The sequence below is a fragment of the Trachemys scripta genome, chromosome 2, assembly GCF_013100865.1.
Source record: "Trachemys scripta elegans isolate TJP31775 chromosome 2, CAS_Tse_1.0, whole genome shotgun sequence".
NCBI lineage: Eukaryota > Metazoa > Chordata > Testudines > Emydidae > Trachemys > Trachemys scripta.
Window position 1 is genome coordinate 74,201,864 of NC_048299.1, and position 25,090 is coordinate 74,226,953.

The 25,090-nt window shown below is 47.0% G+C and overlaps 1 protein-coding gene across 5 annotated transcripts in view; it reads left to right on the top strand.

Annotated features, from left to right (window-relative positions):
- The window catches only part of POMGNT2 (protein O-linked mannose N-acetylglucosaminyltransferase 2 (beta 1,4-)), a 56,966-nt gene that overhangs the window by 4,140 nt on the left and 27,736 nt on the right, over positions 1-25,090 (top strand). For 4 of the 5 annotated variants that reach the window (XM_034760867.1, XM_034760869.1, XM_034760868.1 and 1 more), the window contains exon 2: positions 9,098-9,180. The exons of the other annotated variant lie outside the window; for it this stretch is intronic. The gene's annotated coding sequence lies outside the window, so the exon portion shown is untranslated. The remainder of the gene's footprint in view (positions 1-9,097; positions 9,181-25,090) is intronic. 5 annotated transcript variants of the gene reach the window in all.

Below are 25,090 nucleotides of genomic sequence, written 5' to 3' on the forward strand. Positions count from 1 at the left end.
CTAATTATTAGTTCAATAGATTTTAACAGTTTAGGTTGAACTCTTAATTATTTGAAGAATTTCTTGTATTTATATGCTCTTCCTACAGGGAAAAAGAGCAGTGCAAAGTTTCCCATTCTGCCTCATTAATGAGACTTAGTTTTAAATTTGACCCAGGATTTAATTTTTGGGCCAAACCAAGACTTTCTAACCTGAAAGCGCTAGATGAATATTGCCACATTTTTTATTTTTAAAATTCCAGTGAAAACAGTTGCTCTTAAACATGTTAACATTTATCTGCATTGTTTGAAACCCTATAAATGCAACACAAAGCATCCCAAAGTAAAATGGACTCCATTGATTTGTTTTGTAAAAGAAACTGAGGCAATGAAGAGAGAAAAAACTAATAAGTAATTGGATTTGAAAATTCTTTCACTTTTAATCATCAAAGGTACGGAATTCTATTTGTTTACAATACATCGTTTTTAAGTTGATAGTATCCCTTTAATATGCATCTTCCATGATCTGGAGGGACCGCTGGGTATTTTAGCCTCTGGCCAAATTCTCCCTGATCTACACTAGATGCAGGAAGAGAGTTTGGGGGCAAAAGCATCTTCAAGCCACCTTTGATCTTTTTACATTCTCATTTCCCTGGTGTAAATTAGAGCAATCTCGGAGCTGCTCTAATCTATGCTCTGCTGCAGCATCCCCAGATAGTCCATTCCACATCTGAGAATAGCCAGAGATCGTTCTAGCCATACCCCACTATCTACACCAGAGAGAGTAAGGTGGGAGGGCACAGTGCTATCCGAGGACGCTCTTTAAAATTAAGGCTAGTTCCCATAAGCCATTTCTGCTGGGTTTACAACCCCTTTGTTGCCAGAGTGGCATAAATGGGCCACATGGAAGACAAAACTTAGTCCCATTCAGTTCTCTCGGCCTCTGAGCGTGCCGCTAAGGGTGCTAATTGTGATAGGGCACTCTGGGGATTGGACCTTGACAATCAGCTCATTTTACATACTAAAAGGCTCTTTCCATTACTAATCTCAGGAGTCATCCCATCTATTCTCTCTCTCCTCTTAAAGAAGCCTGTTCTCTCACATGAATGCAATGCAGTACTTCACATGAGAGACCTTTTTATCTCCCTCTTTACTTGTGAAATGGGTGCACTTTACTTAACAGCAGTAGCAGCCTTTACAATGGAAGGAACACTTTAGAAAAAGAAAAAAATTGCTATCTATTTATAATGCATAGAAGTGCTCAAGCCAGATGGTGAGAATTCCATGGTAGATTTGCTGTTGACTTGCATGGTTCAGCTTCTAAGTTTTGGAGTGAAACTTGTACATTTGGATGTAGGTGATAAACCTCCCCCCATCTCAGAACAATGCATTTATTTCATAGTCAGTATTGCTTTCAAAAGCTTTCTTAGAACTGAAAAGTGATTGCTAAAATGGCACCACCTTATTCATCAGTTCTGCTCACTGTGTGTAGTCAGTGGTATCTGTTTGCAATACTTTTTACTCCTGTTAGCCTTGCAGAGCCAACACAACTGAGAGTGGTAGCTGGATTCTGTTCCTTCCTTCACACCATCAACAAAATTGTTTGCGAAGGTCAGTTTCACCTGTGTGCAGGTGCATGGAAGGCAATAGGGTTACATTAATCTTACTGTTGATGCGAGATTTTGGCACAGCATTTAAAAAAAAATTTTTTTAGTAAATTTCACAGCAGAGGTGCAGGGGGAAAAAACAATAAGTCACGGACAGTTTTTGGGTGGAGAGGTTCACAGTGAAATCACGACGCAGCAGCAGCTCCGGTTTGTGCAGGGCTGGGCCTAGCTCCCCACTTGGTGTCACTGAGGTTTGGTGAGTCTGCCCCCCAGCTCCATCTATAGGCCTTGGCTACACTGGCGCTGTACAGCGTTGCAACTTGCTGCGCTCAGGGGTGTGAAAATGCGCCTCCCCCCCCCCCCCCGAGCGCAGCAAGTACAGCGCTGTAAAGTGCCAGTGTAATCCGAGCCTGCAGCGCTGCACGCTCGCTCGCTGCACTGCAAGCTATTCCCCTCAGAGAGGTGGAGTACATACTGCGCTGCGAAGTCCCAAGTGTAGCCAAGGCCTTATGAGCAAAACCTAATTGGCACTGCAACCATATATGCCAGGTCGCAATGCCTGGAGCAGGGTGCCTGGACCAACCTCACGGGAGAAGAGCTGCTACTGCGAGTTGAGTGCATGGCGGATTCATCATGGACTTTTTTCAGATACGAGTACATGATTACCACGAACACCATGATGTTGGTGCCAAAATTGTAGCCTTAGGCCTTGGCTACACTTGCAGATGTACAGCGCTGTGCAGCTGAGTAGGGAAAGCGCTGCAGTCCGTCCACACTGACAGCTGCCCAGCGCACTGTCGTGGCCACATTTGCGGCAATTGCAGTGCTATTGGGAGCGGTGCATTATGGGCAGCTATCCCACAGAGCACCTCTTCCCATTCTGGCGCCGTAGGTTGTGGGAAGGAGGCGTGGGTGTGGGGGATTCTGGGTCCTGTCCCAATGCCCCGTGATGCATCGCTTCGCATCCCAGAAATCCCTTTGTTTCCGTCCACCTTTGGCGCCATATTTCAACGGTTTCTGTGCAGCGCGATCTGTCTGCGGGAAATGGAGCCCGAACTGCTGAGGCGTATGCTGACTTATCTCGCCAACACGTCACGTTTGGCTGTTGAACTATTCCTTAATATCCAAAGTGACAGTGAGAGTGAGGAGTCCGACGATGCTATCGAGCCACGTCCCACGTATGACACGAAATTGCTTGTGGCATTCACGGACATGCTCAGCACCGTGGAATGCCGCTTCTGGGCTCGGGAAACAAGCACCGAGTGGTGGGATCACATTGTCATGGAAGTCTGGGATGACGAGCAGTGGCTGCAGAACTTTCGGATGAGAAAAGCCACTTTCATGGGACTGTGTGAGGAGCTTGCCCCCACCCTGCGGCGCAAGGACACGAGATTGAGAGCTGCCCTGCCGGTGGAGAAACGGGTGGCTATTGCAATCTGGAAGCTGGCAACTCCAGACAGCTACCGGTCGGTCCCAAACCAGTTTGGAGTGGGAAAGTTGACTGTTGGAATCGTGTTGATGCAAGTTTGCAAGGCCATTAATCGGATCCTACTCAGAAGAACCGTGACTCTGGGTAACGTGCAGGAAATAGTGGATGGCTTTGCACAAATGGGGTTCCCTAACTGTGGAGCGGAGATAGATGGGACGCACATTCCTATTCTGGCACCACCCTATCTAGGATCCGAGTACGTTAATTGGAAGGGGTATTTCTCTATGGTTCTCCAGCTGCTTGTGGATCACCGTGGGCATTTCATTGACATTAACACAGGCTGGCCCGGAAAGGTGCATGATGCACGCATCTTTTGGAACACTTGGCTGTTCAGGAAGATGCAGGCCGGGACTTTTTTCCCAGAGCGAAAGATCACTGTAGGGGAAGTTGAAATGCCCATTGTGATCCTTGGAGATCCTGCTTACCCGTTAATGCGATGGCTCATGAAACCCTACACAGGGAGCCTTGACAGCAGCAAGGAACGGTTCAACTATAGGCTGAGCTGGTGCCGAATGACTGTGGAGTGTGCCTTTGGCCGTTTAAAGGGCTGCTGGCGATCTCTGTATGGGAAGCTGGACTTGGCCGAAAACAGCATCCCCGCGGTTATATCCATGTGCTGTGCCCTCCATAATATTTGTGAAGGGAAGGGTGAAGGCTTCACTCAGGCATGGACCTCCGAGGTTCAACACCTGGAGGCTGAATTTGCACAGCCAGAGAGCAGGGCTATTACAGGGGCCCAGCGCGGGGCTGCAAGGATTAGGGATGCCTTGAGGGACCAATTTGAGGCTGAAAACCAGCAGTGATATCTGGTGCCCTGCACGGGAGTGAAGTGCAGTAGTTCCAATCTTTAGGAATCAGTATTTGCTAAGCTGACAAGCAGACTTGCAGTGCCTGTTTATTTCCTGGGCTAAGGAGTCTTTTACTTTATGCAATAATAAAGAATGTTTTCAAAGCCAAAAAATCCATTTATTGAAAAGAAAAAAAAATTATTTATTGAAAAAGAAAGAAGGGGGTGGAGTGGGGAATGGTACAATCACAGATTCGCATATGTCCTGTCTGGTGTGCTGTGCAGTGAGTGCTGCATTTCAGGATAGCTATACTGCATGGTGATGGGGGTTGAGTGCAGAGGGTAAGGGTCGTGGTTTTCAGGGCTGGGTGGTGAAGATACTGGTGTTGGAGGCAGCGGGTGGCGTGAAGAACACGGAAGTTGGGGAAAGTGGGTTGGAGGTGACAGTGGGGCACAATGGAAAGAGTTTTGGGACAAGGGCTGTGGGGGGGGTGGCCTTTGCGGTACTGCTCCTCTTTCTGCATGGCTACGAGCTCCCGGATAGCGTCTGCTTGGCGCTCCAGGATGCTTATGAGCCGATCCGTGCTTTGCTGCCGTGCTCTGTGCTTTGCCGCCGGTGCGCTGCGTTTTCCTGGCGGATCCTGCTTTCTCTCTCCCTCCAGTTCTGTGCTTTCTCATTCTCTTTAATAGATTGCCGCATCACTTCTTGCAGCATGTCTTCTTTGCTTTTTCGCAGTCTCTTCCTGAGTCTTTGCAGTCTCTGAGCAGGCGTTAAGAGGGACGGCTGCAGTCTCAAGGTTGATGCTGCTGTATAGGCAAAATGCAACATTTAACAGAGGCAGCACAGTTTATACCAGACAGAGTAATGATTTCCCCTGCACTTAAGGAGTAGAAAACATACAGGGTCTACACAATTGCATAATTTTCCCATCTGAAACAGAGCACACATATCCCACGGGAGCCTCAAAATGGTGAGTAAGGGGGACTGATTGTTTCAGGGCTGCACCTTCCTCTGGGTTTCTGTGCCTTGGGGAGAGCCAACAGCTTCAGGGGGCAGCTGCACTGAACACTGTCCCAACATTTTCCACAGGAGTTCGTCCTGGACGATATCTCGCTGCTGCGGGTGACCTGGGAATCAAGGGAGGGTCTTCTACTGTAATGTGGCTTCCGCCCTGGCCCATATGCAGCTTGCCTGTGTGCAGCAATGGTCCCCCCGCCCCTTGCGGCACAGTGGTGCGGACACGTTAGCCTGGTTGGGACAAGGACCACGGTGGCTCTCCCGATAAACCTGCGCAAGTGCATTGCACACGTTCTGGATGAGACATTCGAGGAGATTACCGCAGCCGATTACCGCGATGTGATAAACCACATCAATGCACTATTCCGCATCTAGGCATGCATGCCTAACCCCCCTCTCCCAAAGAGCCCGCACCGAAAAAATTCCTTCCCGAAAAAAAACCCGCTTACTGGGAACCTGCTCTTCTGTTTGTCCTCCACCAAGTACTGGCCGCTGCGACTGGCTACCTTCCTCCTGGCTCGAGAAGAGCTCCTGGCTGCATGACTCCAGGGATTCCGGGGTGTCTCCATTTGGCCCACCACATCACTCCTCCCCCCCCTCTTCCCCCCCCCCCCCCCCCCCCACCGGCTCTGAAGTGTCCATGGTGGTGCTCGGAGTGGAGGTGGGGTTAACCCCAAGTATCGCATCCAGCTCTTTGTAGAATCGGCAGGTCGCGGGGGGAGCACCTGAGTGGCCGTTTGCGTTGCGGGCTGTGTGGTAGGCACTCCACAGCTCCTTCACTTTAATCCTGCACTGCAGGGCGTCCCGGTCATGGCCCCTTTCCATCATGTCCTTTGATACCTTCCCGAAGGTATCGTAATTCCTACGGCTGGAGCACAGCTGGGACTGTACAGCTTCTTCCCCCCCAAACACTGATGAGGTCCAGCAACTCGCCATTGCTCCATGCTGGGGCTCGCTTGGTGCGTGGAGGCATGGTCACCTGGAAAGATTCGCTGATAGCACTCCACACCACGCCGGGCTGAGCAAACAGGAAGGGGATTTTTAAAATTCCCTGGGGAATGTAAAGGGTGGGTCACATGGTTGGTTACCTGAGGCCAGGGCAGTAGAGTTTGAACTGATGACCCGAGTGGCTAGAACAGGCATTGTGGGATACTGCCGAATAATTCTGGAGGCCATTCACAGCGCATTGGGCGGCCACTCTGGCGCCGCAGCGCTGCAGCGGCAGCGCAATACTCGCTATTCCTCTCAGGGACGTGGAGTACATGCAGCGCTGCGACCACGGAGATACAGTGCTGCAAATGCCTTGCCAGTGTGGACGGGAGTGAGTTACAGCGCTGGGGGCGGCTTTATAGCGCTGTAACTCGCAAGTGTAGCCAAGGCCTTAGTCATAGCCAGTGTAGCTTTGACATGTTATAGAAGCCTGCGTTGCTGTTGACACAGCAGTGTGTTACAGTCCTGCTGTGGGAGCCTGCTGGTGACATTCATATGGAAAATAGTGGCAGCTTTAATACATGCATGTATATGAACATATCCAGAACTGCAGACCTACCTCTGTTGAACCTGACATCACAGGCCTGAACACTGCAACGAGTTCTGTGTGGGTGGCCCCAGCGCATGCATGGATCCCTATTGATAGGCCCTGATGGGGCTCCACGTGGGTGCAGGAGTCTGACTTCAGAGAGCTGGCTGTAGAGCTGTGGTCAGGAGTAGTAAGAAACCTGTGTCTGGGTTGGATAAAGCTAACATTCCACTGTGGCTAGCATCTGTTAAATAGTGTAACGATTTTCTTTATGTAATTTCCTTTTCTTGGGATAGCAGGAGGAAATATACATAGTCACTAATAAGTACCGAATGTGTTGGTGGGGGAGGAGCAGGGGTTAGCATGAGTCTCTTAGTCTATCATGGATCAGGTAAAGAGGAAACAAAGTGATTCTGATTTATTTTTTTTTCCTCTGCAAAAAAATTTTGAAAATGGATGGACACCACCCAGTACCCTCTGGCAGAATTTGCGGATGTCACTTTCACTTTTTGATTTATTGTCTGTCAGGCTACATTGTATGTTCAAATAATTTTTTTCATTTGTAACAGCTTCTGACAGCTCTGAACTGATCCTGATCTGACATTGGGCAGTCAGCCCTAAAAACATACTTTTATTTACTGGATTTTACTGGTGGTGCCTGAAATTGGGTGCTCAAAGTAGCGTTTTTCTTGTTTAAGTTGGTGAGCAGGTATGTTGTTTTTGTATGCAGCAGGTAGAATTGCTAAAATTTAAGAATAAGGATGCTCTTGTGGTTAAGGAACTGGAGTGGTGCTTAGAAGACCTGGGTTCAATTCCTGGCTCTGTCACAAACTTACTTTTTGACCTTGGGCAAGTCACTTAATATTTCTGTGCCTTAGTTCTCCATTTCAAAAATGGTTATAATAATATTCTCTTTGTCTATTTAGATTGTAAAGATGGCAAAAACAGAGAGAGAGAAAAGACCTCACAGAAAGGGGGCCTCAAGGTGCTACTGTAATACAGATTCTAAAGAATAGTAGTAATACTAATTCATAAAACAGGAGTATATGTACCACCTTAGATATTCTTCTTGCTAGCTTAATAACCAAATAATTAAAGCAAGTTTTGTAGCTATGCAGAAATGTATAGTACAATTCTTAATGCATTCACAAAGCTAAGGCTCTGCTTTGTAAACCTGAAGAAGCCAAACACGCTGCAGACAAGTTAATTTTTTTAGTTGGACATTTACTGTGCCATAAATTGAAGTTTTATGTAGCAATTATGCCACAATAACTAGATAAATTCCAAAACCTATTACTGTTCTTTGTCTTTTATTGATGAGGTCAACAAGGATGTAATTGTGTTTAAACTTTAATGCTTTTTGCTTTATATAATTCTTGGTAGAGAGTATAATAAGCTTATGTGTTGAGGTGGCGGGTGGGGGGACATAAATAGAGATGGGTCTGAGTTGCAAATTCAGATCCAGGCTCAAGTCCAGATTTTAAACTCTTTCATGCCTGAACCTCTAACCTTTGGTTGTGCAGATCAAGATTGGGCCTATCGCTTGTTAGATCTTAAACCGTTTTTATGATGTTGGAGGCAGGAGGGCCAAAATCTGACTTGTAATGATTTACAAGCTGGTAACAGCCTTAATTATGAACTTACTACTATCACTCTAGAATGTATCATGCAAAAGAAAAAAATCGAGTTATAGGTGCTCTTTATTCATATTAAAGAAGCTATTGTTTATATTCTGGTGATTTCAGATGATACAAATTTACTTTGTGAATGATTGTGAGCTGCCTGCATATTTTGGAAGCAAACTGTTCCTTTCTTAGGTGAATGAGGAGACCTTCTCTGTGGTTCCTTGAGTATTGGATACTGTCAGAGTCAAGATATTAGACTTGATGGATCATTGTTCTAAGGAAAATACACAGTCACATACTTCCCTCTGCCCCCAAACTCATGTCAGCAGTGATGGCAGAGATGCAATGACTTCACAGTAAGCTCCTTGCTGGTCCCAAAGACTGGGGAAACTGTTCTGTATGGGACATGTGCTGTTGAGGCTCTGTGGATGCAAAAGGGGGTATCCAGAGGCAGCCACTGTTTTGGAGACTGCCCCTATAGAAATCTGTAGGGATTATGGGTGTAAAATAATGGTGCGGGAGGGCTGTGGTCCATTCAGGTATAGGAATATGCTCCAGGACCATACTACTATTGGGGCTGGGGAAGACAAGAACCATCATAAAGGCACAAGGTCTCTTGGTGGATGGTGTTGGGTTGTGCTGGACTGAGAACATGACCCCTTTTCCTGTTTTGGTTAGGTGCAAAAACTAGCACCTTCAACAAATGATTTGAAGGCAGTTCTATGAATGCGACCTTGCCATGTTTCCTGTGTGTTTTCCCTGGAGGGAGATCAAGTTAGCTTTCAGTTCATAAATAGATCAATAAATTAAACCTTGCCAGAATTAGCAACCTGGGGCAAGATCACATATTACCTGTCCAGGAACAGGAGGAGATGCTATTTGGGAGCCAGCAAAGGAATGAGGATAAAGATGCAGTCCACTGTAATGCCATCTGGGAAGGGCAGGTTCTGGCAAGAGCTCTCCACATGCTGCTGCCTGTTAGGTGGAGTCTGCATCTGTTGCAGCTGAGATTATTTTAAACCTCTAATGGTAGAGGGTGATCACTACCATGACACGTTCCTTTCTTTATTATAGGTAGTGGCATGTGCTGGAGGGATCTGCAGTGTGATTGACATTCCGTGGTGCTTCCTCTTTATTTTCTTCACACAGGAGAGGAGGTGAGTGGGTGGAGGTTACCTGAGATGTCTGGTTGGAGGCAGAACATGATTTATTAATGTTCATTTGGCTGAATGGATACACAGCATATATATTATTTAGAAATTTGCAAAATAGGGTTCTGTTGTATTTTAAAGGCCACTAGCAATCAACTCTGTTGGCATAAAATCTTGGCACGTTGATACCTACATTAAGTTTATAATGTGTGTCCTATTTATAGTGCATTTACTATATAGCCAACTTGTCTTGTCTAGTACAGATTTAGTAAGACAATGTGTATAAATAGCATTGACATCTAACGGACAGGTATAAAGTTAATGCAGGATTTAACTCTGGCTACCATGTGTTCTGTAGATCTACTGGACCAAATTTATGGAATCACACGGATTTAATCTGGTCTTTTCTTTCTATATCACACTTAATAATGACCACTCATTTCACAGAGTATTTATAACTTGAATGTTTCTTTTGCATTAGTACAGTATTTCTAAGTTGCACGGTGTGTTTGTTTTATTACGTGCATCTTCCATTTCTTTTCCCCAGAATTGATAATGGTATTCTGCAACTAGACAGTCCAAAAAAAAAAAAAAAGTGGATGCTGATTCCTTCAGTCTTGATGCTGTGAAATCTGCTTCTTGATTTCTCCACAGCAAAGGGGGCTAGCATGGCAGTGCTATACTTCATCACATTAAGGATGAAAAATGATGTGTCCTAGACAGTTTACAGACATAAAAACACAAGTTCATGTCCTGAAGAATTTACAGTCTAAAGCACTGATCCAGCCAAGCATTTAAACTTGTACTTAATTTTAAACACAAGTGTAGCCCCATTGACATTGAATGGGACAACTCACATCTGTAAAATTAAGCACATGTGTAAGTGCTTTGCTGGATCAGGGCCTGAGTGGTCAAAGGGAGGAGGAGAGGCATACAAACTGCAACAGGCTAGAATAGCATCTGCAGAGTGAGGGGGAGCAAGGACCAGCAGCTAGTCTGCTTACCTGCTAGCTTAACCCGCAGGCAGTCTAACAAGCGCAGCTGGGCCCCAGTTGAGCTACCTGATTGGCTGAGGGGATTAGCAGATCTGCTCTTAAAATCAGCAGCAGGGTACTGGCTGCTCAAAGCATTTGCCCACATCTACGATAGTTCCTGCACCTGCTTGTTCCCACCTGTGCTCGTCTTGGTCCTGGTCCCAGTCCCACTCCTGCCGTGCCTCACTCCAGGTGACCCTGTTCCGAACCTCTACTCTGATTCCTGACTTTGGATCCAGGATCTGGTGTCTGACTCTGGTTCTGACCCTTGGCTCTGACTCCAGCTGTGACTCTTGGTTTTGGCACCTGGCTACTGACTCCTGCTCTGCCCGGTAGGCCTGACCATCCTCGTCCCAGTCCCTAACAGTTTAAGCAGCCTACCAAAAGGAACCCATCAGGAGAGAAGGGGCCCCATTCTCTGCGGGCATGGGTCTCACCAAAGCAAACATCTCCCTGTCGGAAATGGTGTGCACTGTACAAAACTTGCAGGGTCACGTTGCTGCCCGACAGCTCCAACCCCGAACCAAAGATTCCACTGCCACATAAATTCATCAGTGACTGTGGCAAATTTTGTGGAGTCCTACATCAGGGTTGACTTCCGTTTCTTTTGTAACCACAAGCATTCCCCACCAACCAAGCCCAACTAGGACTTACCATCATCTTGCTGACTGGGAAGGCCCTGGTCAGGGCTCCCTGCTGGAGAAATCTAGCCCGCTCCTGGTCCTGGAAACTTTGTGCAACTCTGGCGGTAATCTTTGATGACCTGAACTGCACATGCACAGCAAAGGCTGTGCTTGAAGCTTCATGGCAGGGGCACGCTTATCTGTTGCCAAATTCGCTGCAGAATTTCGACACCTGGTAGTGGACACTGAGTGGAAGGAGGCTGCGCAGCATTACGACTTCTGCCTTGGCCTCCATGAAGCAATCAAAGACTAGCTGGTGCAGGTGTTGTCCCCACCTGGCCTAGATGATCTAATTGAGCTGTGTATTAAGATTGATAACTACCTGACAGAGTGCTGCTGAGAGCGAAACTTAGCCTCCTGTGCGTTGCTGGTTTCCCAGACCCCAGCTCACCAACTGGCTTTGCCCCCCAGACTGAGCCCATGTAAATCGGCCCTGGCTTTCTGATGCTGAGAAAAATTGATGCCTGTTCTGTGGAGAACCTGGACACTTTTCATCGGGCCGTCTCGCAAAGGCTTGACCTGCGTCCCGGCTGGGAAAACATCAAGTCCCAGGCCCATTAGAGGGGATTGGGCTGGGTTGGTATTCTTCTCCTTCTCCTAACTGCAGTATCCAATTTTGAGATTTGGCTGCTGGTACTCTAGCATTGGTTAACCAGAACCCAACACATCTCTGACTTTCCCTCCAACTTCTATACCCCACCATGTCTCAGGTCCACCTGGAAGCACTGGTGGTTTTGGATGCCTCCGGTAATTTAATGGACTTGGAGTTTGTGCAAGCGCACATGATTGCCATCCAGCGAAAAAGCTCTCCTGACTTGGTGGACTCTGTTGATGGGTCACTCCCCTTGTTGGGCCCCACCAGACTGCCCCCTTGGAGGTGACCATCCTCCAGGGTCAACAAAAAACCCTTCAGTTTGGGCTCATCCAAGCCCCACTCTCTCTGGTTATTCTCAGTGTGGCCTAGCTGGCTTGTTATTCACAATTTGCATGTCTGTTAGCAGGCACGCACAGTACATTTCAACTCCCTGTGTCACAAGCCCAAGGATTCCCTCCATCAGGGGGTCCCATGGGGAGGCAGATCAGCATTGTATGTAGCTAATGCAGTTGCAAGCATCGCAAGGCATTTCGGGGAAGGGTCAAAGGTGTAAATGAGGGTGGAATAAAAAATTGCTTTGCAGGTTGCAAGACACCAGAGGGGGGAAGAAGGAAGAAAGCAAAAAACGGGTTAACTCCACGCTCCTGCTAGGCCCAAAAATAAGATGCTGACTCCAGCCCGCTCAAGGCCACAACACACATCTGATTCTCGGCTGCCTGCCAAGAAAGAGGGGGGCCCAGAATTCACCACCTGGCCGTAAGAAAGGGAGATGAAATTCAGCTGAACAGACCTAAAGAGGCAACCCATAATGAGCAAAACAAGTAAAGGCCAGCACAGAGGAAAACAAAGAGGACAACAAAGTCTAGCCGGTGTGTTTTGGAAAAGTTAAGGAGACCACAGAGAGCCGGTTTTGAAGGTACAAAGAACACCAGAAATAGAGGTCGCGGGATGAAACACCCCCCAAAGAAACCCTGGACTTAATAACTCTTCTGAGAGCTGGAGCAATTCGGAGATTACAGCGAACCCCGGACAACATGGGCCCAGGACAGAACTCCCGTCCACCTTTCGCCCTCTTCTTCTTACATTACACCCAGGCTTGGCCAGCCTCAGGTAGAGCGTGTGTGAGTATAAAAGTGGGTTAGGGCTTGGGGTATTAACGCTTTCTTTCTTCCTCTGAGTGACATGGGAAGCATCCATCACTCTCTGCTGTTGTTTTATTATTTTATTAATAAAGCTTTAAAATTTAGACCTTGGTGTGCTCCTCCATCTCCTTCCCAAAAAATCCTGTGGCCTCAGCCTGGTCACCTGATGCCCTGGGCAAATTGATAACAGAAATCTGTCACACCTGCATTGTCGGCAATCTTGTCTCCCAAAGCTCAGCTATGGGCCAAAAGCCCACTGTGGTTTAGTCTGCCTCCTCAGAGAATGTAAGTCTGAGGCTGTTAGGTCACAGGGAATCTCAGAATCCCCTGTGTCACCACCTACTACTTCTGGGATACCTGCTAAATACCAAGAATTTGTGGATACACTCAGTAAGAAGAATGTAGACACTTTGCCCCATTAACCTTTAGCTGGGAGCTGAGATCCATTTTGGTGGCATCTACTCCCTCTCTGAGCCTGAGCTATAGGCGCTCTGGAACTACACCTCTACCCCGATATAATACGAATTCGGATATAACGCGGTAAAGCAGTGCTCGGGGGGGCGGGGCTGCGCACTCCGGCAGATCAAAGCAAGTTCAATATAACGTGCTTTCACCTATAATGAGGTAAGATTTTTTTTGGCTCCCAAGGACAGCGTTTTATCGGGGTAGAGGTGTACCTTCAAGAGAACCTTCAGAAGCATTTCATCCATCCATTTATATCTCTGGCTGGGGCACTGATCTTCTTTGTAAAGGAGGACAGATCTCTGTTTCCCTGTGTGGATTGCAAGGTGTTAAACAAGGTTACCATCCACAACCAGTATCGCCTACCCCTTATCAGCAAACTGTTTGAACTACTTCACTCTACCAACGTCTTCATGAAGTTAAACCTCCCTGGAGTTTATAATCTGGTGTGGATTAGGAAAGTGGAAGACTGCCTTCTATACCCAGTATGGACATTTCTAATATCTAGTTATGCCGATTGGTCTGAGCGATGCTCTGGTGACCTTCCAGCACTTTATCAATGATATCTTCAGGGACATGCTAGACTATTTTGTAGTTATCTACCTTGATGGTATCCTCATCTTTTTGGAAGACTAGGCTCTTCATGATCATCATGTACACAGCATCCTAGAGAGACTCTATCAGAACCATCTGTATAATAAGTCTGAGAAGTGCGAGTTCCACTGGGGTGTAATTGAATTCCTTGGGTATATATCTTTCCCAAAGGGCTAACCATGGACCTGTGCAAAGTGGCAGCCGTATCTAACGAGGATACACCGAAAGGCATCCATCGGGTACAGCAATTCATGGGCTTTACCAATTTTTATAAACAATTTATCAAGGGGTTTTCTAGTTTAGTTCTTCCTATAACTGCTCTTCTGCACCTGGTCCCCCAAAAGCCCAGTCCACCTTCAGGCAACTAAGAGAGATTCACCATGGCACCCATCCAGACCCCACAAAACCATTTATGGTAGAGACCGATGCATCAAACTTTCCTGGGCATAGTGTTGTCCCAGTCACCAGGGCCCCATAGCTAACTGCACCCCTGTGCCTGCTACTTATGGAAGCTAGTCCAGGCAGAGAGGAACTATGATATATGAGCTAAGGGCCTGTTAGCCATAGAGGCAGCCTTTGAGGAATTGCACCATCTCTTAGATGGGGCCAGGCATTCCAGTCCAGGTCCTTATATGCAGCCAGGCATATTAACCAACGTCAGATCTGTTGGTTCCTCTTCTTTGCCAAGTTCAATTTTTGGAATGAGAAACAGGCTGACACACTGTCCCATAAGGTTGAGTACCATGGCTCTGGCAGGGGAACCCCTTCCACAGTTTTTAGACCTCAAAATATTAGGAGGGTTATCTGACCTGAACACGCACAAAAATGTAAATAAAAATGTTCATATCAAACCTGTGCTTCATCATAATATGAAAATACTTAATGTATGAAGTCAATCTTTCCTCATTGGTTTTCTCATCCTACCTGTTGTGGTTTTTGTGTTGCAAAAAAAAGTCTCTGAAAAGATAATGTGGTCAGTTAGACCCCCTCAATGTTAATCAATGGGGAAAAATGAATACTCCACTTTCAAAGTCCTTGAGGGGTCTCTTGGACCCAAACACGTATAAAAATGTAACTAAAACATGATAGGCAAATCACTGCCTCTTCTTTAAGTATTCTCAACTGATAAGGAGGACAACCTGCTAGCATTGGTTTTCTCTGCATAACTGTTGTGGTTTTAGGGTAGCAAAAAAAGTCACTCAAAAGATATTGAGGCCAGTTAGATCCCAAATTAATTATGCAGGTATTTCAGTAGCAGATATGTTTTTATTTTGAGGCAGCAATTATGATATGATTGTATGACTCTCTCAGTATTGTTTTTATCCTCATAGTTTCAGTGGCTTTTGGTTTTTTAAAATATGTGAGACCCCAGATAATGTTTGCCTCATTTATCATCACAATTGTCCTGCAAATTGGATTTCTTTGAAGATAACACTGTCAGACTAAATGGAAGGACTACCAGAATTAAGTCAAAGACTAGGATTTATAATTTTAAAAAGGCCAATTTTAACAAATTAAGGGGACTGGTAAGGGAAGTGGATTGGGCAAACGTATTAAGGGATCTAAAGGCAGAAGAAGCCTGGGATTACTTTAAGTTAAAGATGCACGAGCTGTCGGAGGCCTGTATCCCCAAAAAGGGAAAAAGATTACTAAGCAAGAGATTTAGACCGAGCTGGATGAGCGACCGACTGAAAGGGGCGATTAGGAAAAAACAGAAAGCGTACAAAGAGTGGAAGAGGGGAGGGATCAGTAAGGAAACTTACCTTAGTGAAGTCAGAGAATGTAGAGATAGAGTGAGAAAGGCCAAAGGCCGGGAAGAGTTGGACTTAGCGAGGGGAATTAAAAGCAATAGTAAGAGGTTTTACAGCCATATAAATAGGAAGAAAGCAAAGAAAGAAGAAGTGGGACCGCTGAAGACTATAGCCGGAGAGGAGATTAAAGATAATCTAGGCATGGCGCAATATCTCAATGAATATTTTGCATCGGTGTTTAATGAGGCCAATGAAGGTATTAGGGATACTAGCACCGTTAAAGAGGGGCATACAGGATGGGGGATTACCGCATCCGAGGTAGAAACAAAACTAGTACGCCTTAATGGGACTAAGTCAGGTGGACCGGACGATCTTCATCCGAGAATATTGAAGGAATTGGCGCGGGAAATAGCAGGCCCATTAGCGACTATATTTAATGAATCTGTAAACTCGGGGGTGGTCCCGTTAGACAGGAGAATAGCCAATGTGGTTCCTATTTTCAAGAAAGGGAAAAAAAGTGACCCGGGTAACTATAGGCCTGTTAGTTTAACATCAGTAGTGTGCAAGGTGCTGGAGAACATTCTGAAAGAGAAACTAGTTGAGGACCTTGAGGCTAATGGCAAATGCGATAAATTACAGCATGGTTTTACGAAGGGCAGATCATGCCAAACGAATCTGATCTCCTTCTTTGAGAAAGTAACTGACTTATTAGATAAAGGAAATGCGGTGGACCTAATATACCTGGATTTCAGTAAAGCGTTTGATACAGTACCCCATGAGGAATTATTGGTTAAAATGAAAAACATGGGGATCGATATGAAAATCCAGAGGTGGATAAGGAATTGGTTAATGGGGAGAATGCAGCGGGTCGTATTAAAGGGTGAATTGTCGGGTTGGAGGGAGGTTACTAGTGGAGTGCCTCAAGGTTCGGTTTTGGGACCCATTTTATTTAATCTATTTATAACTGACCTCGGGACCGATTGCAAGAGTGGGCTGATAAAGTTTGCGGATGATACGAAGGTGGGAGGAGTTGCAAACTCGGAGGAGGATAGGGATATTCTGCAGGGAGACTTGAATGAGCTTGTGAATTGGAGTGTCAGAAATAGGATGAAATTTAATAGTGAAAAGTGTAAGGTGATGCACTTGGGGATGACTAATAAAAATTTTAATTACAAGATGGGGACGCATTGGTTAGAAGTAACAGAAGAGGAGAAGGACCTAGGGGTCCTTGTGGACTGCAGGATGACTATGAGTCGACAATGTGACGTGGCGGTGAAAAAAGCCAATGCGGTCTTGGGATGTATTAGGCGAGGTATATCTAGTAGGGATAGGGAGGTCCTGCTTCCGTTGTATAAGGCGCTGGTGAGACCTCATTTGGAGTACTGTGTGCAGTTCTGGTCTCCAATGTTTAAAAAAGATGAACTCAAACTGGAACGGGTGCAGAGAAGGGCGACTAAGATGATCAGAGGAATGGAAAACCTGTCGTATGAAAAGAGATTAGAGGAGCTTGGGTTGTTTAGTCTGACAAAGCGAAGGCTGAGGGGGGATATGATTGCTATCTTCAAATATATCAGAGGGGTTAATATAAGGGAGGGAGAAGAATTATTCCAGCTTAGTACTAATGTGGACACGAGAACGAATGGATACAAACTGGCCGGGGGGAAGTTCAGGCTTGAAATTAGACGAAGGTTTCTGACCGTCAGAGGGGTGAAATATTGGAACGGCCTTCCGAGGGAAACGGTGGGGGCGACGGACCTGTCTGGTTTTAAGATTAAGTTGGATAAGTTTATGGAGGGAATGGTTTAATGGTAAAACATAGTAGCCAAGGAAAACCAAGCAACGGTACATGAATAGCATAATGGCCAACAAGTGTCAGGCTAGAGACTCTTGCCTATATGCTCGAGGTATTACTGATCGCCATATTTGGGGTCGGGAAGGAATTTTCCTCCAGGGTAGATTGGCTGAGCCTCTGGAGGTTTTTTGCCTTCCTCCGCAGCATGGGGCAGGGATCACTAGCAGGAGGGTCTCAGCCGATTGAAGTCACTAAAACACAGGATTGGGGACTTCAACGGAAGAGTCCAGGGAAGGGTATTGCGGCCTGCAGCATGCAGGGGGTCAGACCAGATGATCATAATGGTCCCTTCTGACCTTAAAGTCTATGAGTCTATGAGATGGATTTTCTGGGAAGCCTACACTTGCCAGGAAGAATTTCTGGGGAAACCACAATTGTCAGATATATTTTCTGGCAAGGCCCATGCTTGACAGATGTTGCTGGGGCAAAGACTCGCTGTTACATTGCACGTGCAGATTGCCTGTTTGAATGCATAGATTATTTGGATTTTGTTGAATCACACCTGGCATAACAGAGTAAGGAACGGATGTTTCTCAGGGAGCTGGATACAGAAATGGTGAAACTACTCGTTCAGGAAAGGAACACTGCAGTCTTGCTTTGGTTTCTAGGGAAGCAGCGTCTTGTATGCTCGGTATTAACAAACAGGGCAGATATTTCATCTGTACCAGAGAACAAGACAGAAAAGCACACCAAAAAGGTACAAAGCGTGAACACTTTGTATGTTCTGAACATATCATCTGTTTGCTCCATTTGTTCAAAGTAGTAGGCCATTTTACTGCCACTTTACTGTGTTTGCGCCTTTTTATATTGTTCATAGTTCTATAGTTCACTGGTTACAATAAAATCAGTTTTAAATGCATCCCATGTGGGGTATTTTCCAATTTTGAAATATGGAGGGCGGTGTCTCCCAAGACCCCAATACGTAAATAGTTGGATGCTTTATGGTCCAATATTAGGGTTAACACAGCCAATTTTGTTAACAGGGCAATAGATGGCAACCATGCCTTCCTTGTTGCCTGATGACCCGGTTGCTTCTCAGATCCTCCAGGCTTTGGATGGTGCCAGTATCCAACCTGTCACCGAGTTCAGATTACAGGATGACGTCCTCTACCATAAAGGCCGTATTTATATCCTGGAGGGACAGCTTAGGCTTCCAGTCCTAAAGCTGTGCTCTGATATATACCAGTTATTAGTTACTTCGGCCACATCAAGACTTGGAATTTGGTGTCAAGAACTTTCTGGTGGCTGGGCCTGTGCACCTCTGTCAAAAAATGTATAAAATCGTGCAAACTCTGTGCCCAAACCAGAAGCCCATGTTCAACACCATTCTGTCTTCTCCAGCCACTGTTCGTTTCATCTCAGCAATGGGTCACATGTCCATGGACTTCATTGTGGAACTGCCTCGCTGTCAGGTGCACACAACGATTTTAGTGGTGGCTGATCTTTTCATTAAGATGGCACACTTTGTCCTGTGCTGCACCATCACTACTGCCCCAGAAATGGCTTGCCTTTTCCTAGAGAACATTTTTCGTTGTCATAGATTGCTAACACGCATCATGTCAGACCGGGGCTTTCAGGTCATCTCCCATTTCTGGCGGGAGTTTCCAAGGCTTTTAGGCATAGAATCCCTCATCTTGTCTGCACATCATCTGCACACCAGTGGGCAAATGGAACAGGTCAACCAGATCCTTGAGCAGTTCCTTAGTTCAAAAAGCAGTGATGACCAAGAAAACTGAGTTTCCCCGCTTCCCTCTGCGGAATTTGTGTATAATAATACCGCACATGTCTCCACCCTACAAAGCCCCTTCTTTGCCAACTACGGGTTTCATCTTCAGTTTCACTCTAACATCCCTGAGAATCTCTGGTACAGCTGACATCTGCTAAGGAGGCTTACAAGCACCTTGGTGACCAGTGCCACTAGGCCACTCCCAACCTTATAAGGGATGAAGTTTGGCTGTCCACTCAGAATCTTAGGTCAGCATGCCTGTCAGCTAAGTTAGACCACCAATATCTCTGTCCATTTCAGATTCTGGAATGGGTCAGTCCAATGGCATTCAGATTCCAGTTCCCTGCGTCCCTCAGGATTTAACCAGTGTTCTATGTCTCTCTCCAGAAGCCTTACACCAAGAATTCTTTTCCAACCCGATCCACCAGGTCATCCTTTCCTGTCACTGCCCAGGATCAGGAGGAATATTTATTTTGGTAAATGGTTGATTCCCAGCGTGTTAGAGGAAAACCCCAGCACTTAGTGGCCTGGGAGGGTAATGGTCTGGACAAACTATCCTGGGAACCAGTGGAAAATGTTCATGCCCCGGACCTGCTGCACAAGTTTCACTAAACCTATCCTGATAAGTCCAGTCCTGGGGCCTCTGGGAGGTGCCCTCAGAGGAGGTGCCTCTGCTTGTGAGTAATCCATGTTGACAAAACAGAGCAGCCCTGGGCATCTTCTTTCTCTGGGTCTTGATTCTTGATAGTTTTTCAGCTTCTGGACTGTGGACTCCTTGTTTATCTTGTGTTTTTTGTTATCTTGCCTCTGTCTTGTTCATTTCTCTGCTGTGTTTTTTTTGCTTTTTGGGATTACATGGCATATTTGCATTTTTTGTCTGAGACAGTGTATTCTTTGCTTTCTGATGTTGATACTCAGTGACTAGTTACCTTTCACTGTAATCTGGCTGGTGTGAAGTTGTACTTGTTTCTGTTTGATGTAGACTTGCATCCTAATTTAGAGGAAAATGTCAGTGCATGAAGAGAGAGACTCTTTCAGATTGTGGAAGGGAGATTGTGATCTCGTGGTGTAAATCAGAAGAAATTCAACTGAAATGAATGTGGTTAAATTTTTGTACAACTGGCGGGATGGGAGAATCTGGTCCACCATCAAGCCCTTTATTTCTATATTTTTCAGCTACTGTATCAATCTCCTATCTCAAATTTAAGCAATTTGCTTCTTTTCTCTGGCTCTTTTGTTCTGTTTTTGGATATTGCACGTTCACCTTTCCTCCACACACTCGGTGTTTGGGTGTGGGGTTGTACTTCTCTCTTGCTTTCTCCTCTTTTCCTGTGCTTCCCTTTCTCAACCACTTTATTTCAGTCTCGTCTCATCCCTTTTTATGCTTGAAATCCCCACTGGCCCTCATAGTAGAAAATAAAGTTGACAATCTGTCTCAACCACAAGGTCTCTTTTTTTCTTAAAAAAAAAAACAAAACAAAAACTGTTTACAAGAGGAAAAGTGAAGTGTTCTGCAATTTTTACTCTTCCTTTTAAAAGAGTCTTCCTGATCATCAGCTAGTAGCCGAAATGTTTTTGCCAACTTTATTTTTGCCCTGTTTGTGGCTTTGATTACTCTTTGACTCTCTCAAACACATTCAGAACCTTATTTGCTTGTACTGCCATGAAGCTGTGTAATCTTGATTTCGTAACCAGTTGATGTTCTTGGTTCTGTCATACAATATTTTGGCTCATCCTTTCAAAACACACTTGGAAGTGTCTTCCTCTCCCCCAGCCCCTGACTGTGTCATGTGAAATTTTAAAAAGAGATATAGATAGTCAGTGACAGCTGAACTCCTCCTCACAGTCAACACTGAGTGCCTCTTCTTTAGTTGTTAGATGTCTTTTAAGAGTGAAAGGGGCTGGGGGGCATTTTGATGTTAAACAAGGGTTGCTTGGTTCTTTGCATGAAATCAGCATCCATGGAAATAGAGGCCTTGTCTACACTACGAGAGTAGTTCGATTTTACTTAAATCGAATATTTGGAATCGATATTGCAAAGTCGAACGTGTGTGTCCACACTAAGGACAGTAATTCGACTTTGTGAGTCCACACTAACGGGGAAAGCGTCGACATTGGAAGCGGTGCACTGTGGGTAGCTATCCCATAGTTCCCGGAGTCCCCGCCGCCCATTGGAATTCTGGGTGGAGCCGCAAATGCCTTCTGGGTAAAAAAAAAAGGGGCCAGGGTGCTTTTGGGTAACTGTCGTCATCCGTCCATCACTCCCGCCCTCCCTCCCTCCCTGAAAGCGCCGGCGGGAAATCATTTCGCGCACTTTTCCAGTCATTGACAGCGCGGACGCCACAGCACTGTGAGCATGGAGCCCGCTGCAACCATCGCTGCAGTTGTGGCCGCTCTCAACGCCTCGCAGCTTATCATACAGGTTGCCCTGAGGCAGATGCAGAAAAGTCAGGCGAGGAGGCTACGTCAACGCGGTGATGGCCTGAAGTCTGAGAGTAGCACAGACCTCTCAGAAAGCAGGGGACCCAGCGCCGAGGACATCACGGTGGCAATGGGTCATGTTGATGCTGTGAAACGGCGATTCTGGGCACGGGAAACAAGCACTGAGTGGTGGGACCGCATAGTGCTGCAGGTCTGGGATGAATCACAGTGGCTGCGAAACTTCCGCATGCGGAAGGGAACTTTCCTTGAACTTTGTGAGTTGCTGTCCCCTGCCCTGAAGCGCAATGACACCCGGATGCGAGCAGCCCTGACTGTCCAGAAGCGAGTGGCCATAGCCCTCTGGAAGCTTGCAACGCCTGACAGCTACCGGTCAGTCGCGAGCCAGTTTGGGGTGGGCAAATCTACCGTGGGGGTTGTTGTGATGCAAGTAGCCAAGGCAATCGTTGATGTACTGCTGCCAAAGGTAGTGACCCTGGGAAACTTGGAGGCGATCATAGATGGCTTTGCAGCGATGGGATTCCCAAACTGCGGTGGGGCCATAGATGGAACTCACATCCCTATCCTGGCACCGGACCACCAGGCCAGCCAGTACATTAACAGAAAGGGCTACTTTTCCATGGTGCTGCAAGCACTGGTGGACCACAGGGGACGTTTTACCAACATCAATGTCGGATGGCCGGGCAAGGTTCATGACGCTCGTGTTTTCAGGAACTCTGGTCTGTTTAGACGGCTGCAGCAAGGTATTTACTTCCCGGACCACAAAATAACTGTTGGGGATGTGGAGATGCCTATAGTGATCCTCGGGGACCCAGCCTACCCGCTAATGCCCTGGCTCATGAAGCCCTATACAGGTGCCCTGGACACTGAAAAAGAACTCTTCAACTACCGGCTGAGCAAGTGCAGAATGGTGGTGGAGTGTGCTTTTGGACGTCTCAAGGGGAGATGGAGAAGCTTGCTGACTCGCTGTGATCTCAGCGAAACCAATATCCCCATTGTTATAGCAGCTTGCTGTGTGCTCCACAATCTCTGTGAGAGCAAGGGGGAGACCTTTATGGCTGGGTGGGAGGTTGAGGAAATTAGCCTGGCTGCTGATTACTCACAGCCAGACAGCCGGGCGATTAGAAGAGACCAGCGGGAAGCGCTGTGCATCCGGGAGGCTTTGAAAGCAAAGTTCCTGAGTGAGCAGGGTAACCTGTGACTTTCTAATTTTGTGTACAGAGAAGCCTTCACCCCACTTCCAACACACGTTTCAAAATAAAAATAGTTCTACTTTGTTAAAGCACACCGTTTTCTTTAATACTGTTTTCGCGGGAATTTTTTAAAACTGGGACGCAGACTGTGGTGCGGAGCGGGTGTAGTGTAGTCGCGCGAATGCAGCTTCTAAACTCAAGGACTGACAGGCTCCGCTGCGGTGGGATGGTTCTTTCAACGGAGCCTGTCACCCCTCCTGATACGGACTGTGTGTATGGGGGGTCTATGTGAGTTTGTGGCAGGGGGGGGACGGTTACAGATCCCCTGCTGTGTGGCTCTGTGATCCTGCCTAAGGACCGCCGCTTAAGATCTCTAACTGCCCTCCCCTGACACAAAGTCACAGAGCAACCCACCCCCCACCACATAACATGAAAAGAACCTCCCAGACTAACCAGGGTAAGTAGTCACTGCATCACTGCACTATGTATGTGCCCTGCTGCTGTGCCTGCCCCCGACTATGTACCCTGCCAAAGGTGACTGTCCTGTCCAATTACCAACCCCCTTTTCCCCCCCCCCCTCCAAAAGAACATGATGGAAACAGTAGTTAACAGAAACATATTTTTTATTATCAACTACACATGGGACTGGGAAGTGAAACTTGGACGGGGGCTTGTGTCAGGCGGGAAGGAAAGAACTTGTCAAACTTTGGGGAATGAGAGCCTTCTGCTGCTCGAGCTCTCTGCAGGGGTGGAGTGAGAGTTAGCAGGGACTCTGCCGCCTCTCCTTCTGTGCACTTTGGGTGAAGGGAGTATGGGACTTGGTGGCGGGGGAGGGCGGTTAGAGATGGACTGCAGCGGGGCTCTGTCCTCCTGCCTCCGTTCCTGCAGAACATCCACAAGGCGCCGGAGCGTGTCCGTTTGCTCCCTCAGTAGTCCAAGCAGGGTTTGAGTCGCCTGCTGGTCTTCCTGACGCCACCTCTCCTCCCGATCCATGTTGGCTTGGTGCATTTGGGACAAGTTCTCCCGCCACTGGGTCTGCTGTGCTGCCTGGGCTCGGGAGCAGGCTATAAGCTCTGAGAACATGTCCTCCCGTGTCCTCTTCTTCTTATGCCTAATCCTCCCTAGCCTCTGGGAGTGTGATGACAGGCTAGGTTGTGAGACAGTCGCAGATGGGGCTGTGGGAATGGGAAAAAGGGAGTGAATTCCTCAGAAAGATAAATGTAGTTGTGAACAAAAAACATAGTCTTTCTCTGTGAACAGGACCATGCACAGCACCTATCACATGCGCACTCAGCACAAGGTCGAATTCTCGGCCTTCGCATTCAGTGTCTGGGGTTTTGCAGAGCACTTTTGAGAACCCTGTCAGGACAACGGAATTGCTCTTGCACGCAGACATGGTAAGCCGTAGATTCGTGGCAGCTTAAAACTTTAATATTAGCAATGGCCTCATTTCACATTGAAATCAATGTCGGTCCCTGCTGCCAGCAATCCGGCAAGCAGGAAGTCTGCTCCTGTCCCACACCCTCGCGGCTGTCCCCGGGAACGATCCCTTTCGGCTGACCCTCTCCCGCCTCCACCGCGTGGCTGCAAACCAGCGGTTACAGTTCTGTAAAGGAACGGTAAAGCAGTCCCAACACTAACATTCCCCTACCTCATTCAAAGCAGGTCATCATGAGCGACATCACCCTCATGAGGATCTCTGAGAGCGACAGACAGAGAATGCTCCGGGAAAGCCTTCAAAGACCAGGGCCGTATGCCGCCATGCTGTGCCAAGCAATGATTCCGGAGTACTTGCTAGTCTCGTGGCGCGGCAACGTGTCCTACTACGGAGGACCCAATAAGGCCGCTCTCCCCAAGAACCTAATGCAGCGGATTTCAAATTACCTGCAGGAGAGCTTCCTTGAGATGTCCCAGGAGGATTTCTGCTCCATCCCCGGACATATAGACCGCATCTTACTGTAGCTGCAGTAGCAGGGACTAAACAGTAGAGCGGCTTGGGCAGGACAATCATGCAAAACCGGACATTGCTAGATTTTTTTCAAATAGTTGCACTGCCCATGACTGAACCGTTAAGTTAATCAAACTAATCATGAGAAACCCATTTTTTAAATTGTTAATAATCATGTTCTGTTACAAATAAATGTTTAGATGTTTACAACACTTACTGGATGATCCTTCACCAGATTCTGTGTCCGGGGTAACGGCTGGGGAGGGTTGGTAGGGGATCTCTGTAAGGGTGATGAAGAGATCCTGGCTGTCGGGGAAATCAGCGTTGTGAGCGCTGTCGACTGCCTCGTCGTCCTCATCTCCTTCCTCATCTTCCCCGTCCGCTAACATGTCCGAGGATCCGGCCGTGGACACTATCCCATCCTCAGAGTCCACAGTCAGTGGTGGGGTAGTGGTGGCGGCCGCACCGAGGATGGAATGCAGTGCCTCGTAGAAACG